The sequence below is a fragment of the Apium graveolens genome, unplaced genomic scaffold (assembly GCF_009905375.1).
Source record: "Apium graveolens cultivar Ventura unplaced genomic scaffold, ASM990537v1 ctg7873, whole genome shotgun sequence".
In the NCBI taxonomy this organism is placed as follows: Eukaryota; Viridiplantae; Streptophyta; class Magnoliopsida; order Apiales; family Apiaceae; genus Apium; species Apium graveolens.
The window spans coordinates 34393-43085 of NW_027420698.1; positions in this window are offsets into that span (position 1 = coordinate 34393).

Here is an 8693-nt window from a genome sequence, read left to right on the forward strand (position 1 = left end):
GGGTTTAACATTTTTTTCTAACCATTTTAACATATGCACAATTGGATCATTCTCTATCTATTCCGAATAAGTGGACCTTTCACTACACCATAGATTGCATTAAGTAACCCCATAATTGTGTTGCTATATATATGACCAAAAAAATGTTGCTAAAGACCCAAAAAGGGCTAAGGAAACAACAGAGCTATGTTGACTAGTAGCTAATTAATATAGATATCTATAGCAACATAGAAACTACTCTATTGCAACATACTAATCTCTGTTACAATAGATCTCAATAGAAACATATTTTTGACTCTATAGTACCGTACTTAGTGTGTTGCAAAAGATCTTAGAATTTCTTTCAGAATTGTGGGGCTCATTGGGGGCCTACTTGCGGGGCCTATCTGTGGGGCCCATATGTGTGACCTATATGTGCGGCCCACATATGGACCTAGTTATTTACCTATGGCAACACACCTGAAAAATAATTGAAATACACCTCCAGAATATTGCATTTCCTAAAATATATATCAAGCAATTTCAAGGAATATTCATTCATACAACCAGTTATACACATCAAATTTACTAGTACAAAATCAAACTTTAATGTCTCCTAATTTACGTCGCTCATAGAAGAATCCGACGTATATAAGACTTCATACATCAGGTTTTTTAAAAAGGCGACGTATATTAACCTTCTGAAAGTACCATTTATGTTGGTTCAGTAAACAACCAATATATAAGGGTGACATATACGTAGTCTCTAAATTGGTCTACGTATAAAAACTCATTTACATCAGGTTCGGTTCACCATCGTATAAGATCATTACAAATACTTAGCATATACGTCGGTTTTTGAGCACACGATATATATGTGATTGAATATATGTTGGCTGTCCCTAATCCGACGTAAAATAAATATTTTAATTATTAAAAAAATTGTTTAACTAAAACTTAATAGTGGTCGGGCCTATTTTAGTCTATTCTTCATTCATCTATCAGAGCAATTTCCTAACTTACATTTTTGGTATGAAGTATGTCAATACTTACGATTGAATATGTATACATAAATAGCCATGTAACAAATTTTTTCTTGTTAATTTTCCCATCAGTTCTACCTAGACCTGGAAATTCGGATAACCGATTCGGTTTCGGATCAGATCAATTTTGGATCGGATCAATTTTGGATCGGATCTACTTTCGGATTATGATATATTTTAAGATTATTCAGATCGGATCAGATGTGATTCAGTTCGGGTATAATTCAGATTAAAATCGGATAAAATTTGGATTAAAATCGGACAAAATTATGTTCGGATTAAATTCGGTTTGGATATTTTCTGATCATAACTTATTTATTTTTTTAATTTTTGAGATTTAAAAAAATATATTTTTTATTTAATTTAGTATTTTTAATATAATATAATATACTTTTACAAAAGAATATGATTAAATAAGTATGTTATCATAAACATAAAATAGTTTAAAGTATAAATTTTGCTTATTTCGGGTCATATTTGGTTCGAGTAATATAATATTCGATTTTAATCGGTTCCAAGTTATAATCAAATCTTGTATTTCAGATAATTTTCGGTTAAATTTTCGGTTCAGATATTTTTCGGATCGGTTAAAATCAGTTTTCGGATAATTATCGGATTGTATAATTCGGATCTCGGATCGAATCTCGGTTTCATGAATTTCGGTTCAGTTCTTCGGATCCAAACCCATTTTTCGAGGTCTACCTAATTGGGTTTGTTAACTTCTTTATCCTAGACCGTTGCACTCGTTGTTGGTAATCTCCCTTCCCCCTCTCTCCCACTCCCTGTCTCCCTTTTTTCTCTTCTCTGCTCTTCCTTTACCTTCCCATTCCCGTCCCTTTGTTTTCCCGAATCTAATTATGTTACAAACAAATATATTTGGGTGTTGATTAAAATTTGATATGTAATCCTTATTATTTTGACACAATATGGAGTTGTAATACGGAGTTGTAGGAGTAAATAATAAATTTATTATTTAGTTGGATCATTCATTATCTATCGTGGACCTAGTTTCTAGGGATATCAACTCCTAAATTCAATTTTGTATAAATAAATAATATTTGTATACTTAAATTAGTTGATTTTTTCCGGTAAACTCTTTACTTTTGAGAATAATCACATCCATACCCTAAATTCTAAATTCTAACTCTAATCCATACCCTAAATCTTAAATCCATAACTAGTAAATTATATATCTAAATTCTAACTCTAATCCATACCCTAAATCTTAAATCCATAACTAGTAAATTATATATCTAAGAATACTAACTATTCATATGTATCGATTTAAGAACAACTTTATTATTAGCTAAATAATTCTTTTCTAAAAAAATTATAGTGCATGAAGCACATAGATTTGAAACTCTAGAAATTTTTCTTAATTTTTCAAATATATTAAACAAATATTTAAACTTTAAAATGTTATCAAAACAAAATGAAAATTCTCCTATAATATATGATATTGTTTAACTTTTTAAGTTTTTCTGTGTTTTTTGTTCACTAAATACAAGTGCTTGCAATCACTTTTATTAATTCAACAGATTTAGGTTGAAATCATTTTTTTACATTTGGCTGTTTCTTTTTTCCCTTTTCACCAAATTCAAACAAAATAGAAAATTGGACATCTTTGGTTTAGTAGTCACATCTCATAAACAAACAAAATTTAAAAACATTTGTTTGAAAATGGTGTATCTTATAAAGTTTGTTGGACATGTTGTAGTTTGAAAAAAAATGCTGAAAAATGATGTAATGTGATTATGTTTTATGGTTTTATGACAAATTTACTTTTGCTCTATTGATATTGACTTAGTATTTAAGTTATTATTGGTAGACACATGTTTTAGTACATTCTAAGTTAAAATTTTTGACTAATTTTCAAAGGGGTTAAGCAAGGATTTAATGCTTGATCAACTATAACATATCACATATTTGTCTATTTTTTTATTATCATGGCATGGTGGAGTAAGCCATCTTATAATATAGCCAAAGTAAACTGTAAAGGTGTGTTTGATAGGAATAAAATGAGCTTCTATAGGTTGGGCGATAAGAAAAAGTGGAGGGGAATACATTAAGGGGGCTAGGTATGGTAGTGCCACTCTTTGTGGAACTTTGGTCCATATTTTATGGGATAAAGTTGGCTTGTGATATAAGTGATACACAAACATGTTGTCCTACAATTTGGTTCTCAAAAGGCCGTAAATGAAATTAATAATATGAATCCAAAATTTTGCTTTGCGGAATTTGGTGGTGTTGATCAAAAATCTAGAGAATGAGGCTTGAGAGTCATGTCACATTAAGCATATTTCCAAAGCTAAAAATGAGGTTATTACTACTCTTGTATGAGAATGCTCTCAACTTGATGTTAAAGGTGGAGTCATGGAGCTTGCTAGGTGTTGTCCCTGCTTTCATATAAAAACCATTTTTGTTGTTGATTTTGCTTTATTGCCCTACTTATCCTTGTTTCTTCGTGCCCTATTTGTTAGTTTACGTTTCATTCTAAGTCTCTGATATGGTGAAACAAGATTGGAGTGGTGTTTTGTTAAATATAATCTATTATCATTTCTGTTATTAAATAACTAAATATATTCCACACTCAAACATACTCGTACATTTAACATGACCATGGTTATAACATTATGAGAAATGAGCAATAGAAACATAATGCTTTATTTCTCAACAAGAGTAATGAACTAGATAATTTCATGTTTTTTAATAAATGTATTAATGTGCACAAATGAGCATAGAGTAAAGTTCTATGGAGTCCACCTTTAATTGGAGTCCTCGGAGTCCATATATGTTCTGCAAGTAAAATATAGCTTAAAATATTGCAAAACATATTATTTTTCGACAAACATCACTATTCTATCAAAAATCTTGTAGATTGCATACATTTTACAAGCAGAACATTGCAAAAATATATATTCTACAAAACATGTTTAGTTTGCAGAACATAAATGTTCATGTTGCAGAACATATTGCAGAACATACATATTGTACCGTAAATATATGAGATTTCCATGATTTTGTTGAAGTTATGCTATTTGTGTAACATGTTTTGCAAAATAACACGTTTTACAATATATTTTATTTGCAGAACGTAGATGGACTCCGAGGACTCCGATAAAAAGGTGGACTCCATAGAACTCAGCCCAATGAGCATATTATAAAAATAAACAAGGAAATTACTCCTTTACACTTAGCCTATGTATTTCATGGCTCAATCTTAGCCATTGAATCTTAACCGTTTCAACCTCAAACGTTCATTTCAAAAGTGCCCTAAAAGAAGCTTCTTTTGGAACCCAAATCCATTTTGGGCGCCTATGTAAAGAGTCACACTACACTCTTTTTTTTGTTTTTATCATTTTCCCGCAACTAAACACAAACAACTTGTAAAGCCCGAGAAAAATTCTAGGAAAAATATTGTTGATATAGTTATTGTTGATATAGTTAATTTGTTAGATAAGGGATCATCATCGCGCAACTAGTATGACCATTGGGGTTGAGTAATAAATAATGTTGTTTCCCATATTATTTAATCAGTCCAGAATCTATTATTTTTACTTATGGGACTCAAATGAATATTCAACTCGTATGTTTAATTTGATAATTGACTAGTGCTATTTTAATAAATTCAATTGTTATGCTAATTGTTCTAATTTTTTTAGCTTTTATGTAATAAAGGGTGTATATGTAATTATAATTAGTACTTTCGACATTTAAAATTTTAGTTGACATTCCCTTAAGTAGTAAATTAATTCTTTAAAGTGATAAGAAGTATTACATTATTCTTTTGAGAAAAAACATAATAGAGGAATAATTTGGCATAAGTATACATACAAAATCTTGTCATCATTTTATTTTATTTTATTTTATTTCAACCTTTTTATTATCAAATTATTCAATTTTTTTTAAAAACAAATAGTTTTCAAAAATTTATAAAGTCTTTATTTCATAAAAATATTTCCTAAATATATTGGGACTTTAGTTAATTTTCTTAAAAGGTGAGTATTTAATTATTTTCGTAAATTGTATTTTCTTTTCTATTAAATGAGTAAATAGGAAATTATAGGTAAATTATAATTAATTAGAAAACTCTAGATTTATCAATTAAATATAGATAAATCAACTTATTATTCAATATAAATAATTATTACAAATTTTTAAACCCTAAAATAATTTTTAAATAATTGTTTAAGTAAAAATCAGAATTAAACATGATTTTTCTAAAAATTTTGGAATTAAAATGAATTTATTATGATTTATTGAAAATAATTTAATTAATTATCAAAATAATTAATCATTTTTAAATAATTAATAAATAACAATCTCCGATCAAACCGACTTAACTTTCCGGCCAAAATCCTATCTTTTGATTCTGTACATTAAACTTGATGATTTATAGTGCAAATCAAAGCTAAAGAACAGTATAATCAAACCCCTACATATCAGGAACCAAAGATTCACCAAAATCACGAAGCTATGTTTCGAAAATCAAGCATAATCCCTAGTAATTGAATATTACTATCCAAACATCGTTTGTGCAATAAAACACCATGAATCGATTGCAAATAACATCGGGAAGCTATATCAATCATAAAAACAACATAATAACCCTAGAATAAAAAACGATGCATTAAATCATGAAATTGATGCTAGAAACAGAAAGAACAGATCAAAAATTTTGATTTGGGTACTGGAATCACTTGATTTGATGCAGTAATCTGCTCGAAATCACCGGTTTAATTCTTGACCCGACCGTGTTCTTTTCGACCCGATTTGCAAAGAATTTTGTAATTTTCTGATTTTTAATTACTTAATTAATAATAATTAAATAAAAAATTAGGCTATTTATAGTAGTAAAATTAATACTCCTAGTTAAAATTAAGGCCCTAATTCTACATCTTTTAAAATTAATAAGCCCCTATTTTTATAATTTTTGAGTATTAAAATTTAATTTATAAATATTTTATATATAAACAATATATATGCTAAAATTTCCCAAAAATTGTGAATAATGCAAAAATACAAAGAAATGGTACAAATGAAAGTCCTATAATTTTGTAAAAATAAAAATGTGAATTTTGTGGGGTTTTTAACACCCAATGGGGCCCGGAAAAGTCATTTTTTGCGAAACGAGAAAATTTGTAAAATACCTAGATGTTCAGAATAACGCAATGGTAAAAGTCTTTTGATGAAAAATATAGCCCATTATTTTATTTGAAATATCACATATAAAATCATGATTCGGGTCGTAAAACTTTTGAAATGAAAGTTATGAATGCAAAATAAAATATCTTAAAAATATCTTAAAAATACCGACACGACAAAGAATGAACGTAAGACATAGCATAGCAATTAGGGTTTGACAGTTAATTACACATATATGACACATTAACACACATAATTCATTATAAACATGTTATAATAAAGACGTAATTTCCTAAACGTTACACATGATGCTGGTGAATATAACGATATAGTATCTACTCCTGCTCTGTTTAAAAAATCAACTCAAAATTTCATGGTTGACATGACCAAACCTGACAAGGTGGCCTGATCTGTGTCGCTTGTAGACATGCCACCTTGATATTCTTTATATATTAAGACCAGCTTGCCACTTGGCCAGATATGCGTTGTCCTTAAATTGATCATGCAGCAGATCTTATCAACACCACAAATGTGCCACCTTGCAGAGGTATTTACTACGCAAAACTATAGGGGTTTTATGTTTTCTGAACTCAGGAATCACAAATAGCCTTACTCCGAAGGAAGTGTGAAGAAGTAACATTTTAGTGAGGATCGAGAACATGGGTAATTATCACAAGCTTCAAATTTATGCAATTAATCATATTTTGAAGAAAATAGCTTACTAGAAACCATTCTTTCGTGGCAGGATCAGGACGGCCACGTCCTCCACTTGGTGTAATCCATTTGATTTTTAATCCACTCCTGCAATTTGAATTTAATAAGAACATGTCTTTGGAGTAAACCTTGGCACTGAATAAACTATTCCCTAATCTTTTTGTATGTTTAAGATCATGAATTCAGTAAGTAAATCTCGACCATTTCATCATTTATTAAACTGCAGCGTTCTTGTTGATATAATAAATTAATAATAAAGGTATGTAAGAACTACAGTTTGAAAGTAACAAAAACAAGAAAGTATTCAAACTAATTCCCAACCGAAAGTACCAAAATACCCTCTACTCCCCTAACCAACGGAAACTCCTGCTTATTATGCAGCACATGAGTAATGGCAGCAGCCCTCGGAATTCTAACAGTGTGCATTAATATAAGCAAACTAATACCAAGTAAAAGATAACAAACAAATAATAGTTAGTTTAGGACTCTACAAAAATACACACAAAGCAACATTATACAAAAAACTGTAAAGTATGTGCTAGTGTGAGTAGTTCTAGGTAATAAGAAAAGCACCTTACTTTTCGCTCTTCTTTTCATCATTCTTCGCTACTTTCTGGACCTTGGCTTCTTCAACCGCCTTTTCAACATGAACACCTTTTGAAATCTTTTCGAGCTTCTCAACCTTTCCGTTATCATCAACAAGTTTCTGTCCACCACCAAACCTCCATCCACCGTAACACAGCGCGTCGCGCCATCGACAGACTTCATCTCCACCGGTTCCAACAATCCCGGTTCGAGTGACGAGGTGGAGAAAGTGGTTATGAACCCGAATTTCTGGAACGGGTCCTTTTCTCGATGTCAGGTTGAGAGGGGCTTCATCGTCAACAATCAGATCAAACTGAATGGTGGCCTGTTTGGGTTTGAAAAGAGAATCTCGTATTTAGGAAAAGGCGAAAAACTTGATTGTAACAGTGGGTTTATTGTAACAGTGGGTCTGTAAATAGGTATATGAACCAACCGTCAGCATTTCCCCAAATTGTGCTTCTTTAAACGGATTAGATGGTCCAGATTAAAATTGAAATGGGTGATCCACCTGATACATTCATCATCCAATACTCTTTTGCCACTTAATGAGCTAAGGGGCTGATTTTCTATTTTCTATTTACTAAATTAAAGACTAATTAAAAATCAATATAAAATAGCTAGAAAGTTTTAAAAATTCCACAAAAAATACTATACACTTAAACAATTGGCTAGATAATTATAAAAATTAAAATCATATTTTTATTTTTTTTAACCATTTTTTCAAAATCTGTCAAAAAATCTAATATATAATTTAAACATTTAGAAAATAAATATTACATAAATAGAAATAGTTAAATATAAAAAATGGATTTATTACGAAATAAAAATAGGTCTTAACAATTTAGGGGGGAATATACCGCCTATATTTTAACTTGGGAGGAATATGTTGCCTATATTTTTATACAAAATTTTCTTTTTTAATATATTTACTACATTGTTTTTTGTTATGATACGGCACAAACCGGGAATTATATTTTTTTTATTATTTTTTCCCAACACTAGAAGGCTATTTAATATCATATGTACGGTTGGATTTTCAAAAATTCATTTAAAAAAATAGAATCACCAACAGGGACAAGACTTGGTTATAGGAACCCGTGTTGACCATAATTTGACTATAATAAAACATATGTTATCAAATCTAATTTTTTTTAAAAAAATTTACACATCTCTAAAATTAGTAGATAACATCATCCGTATGGTTGGATCATCGAACAAGAATTTTAA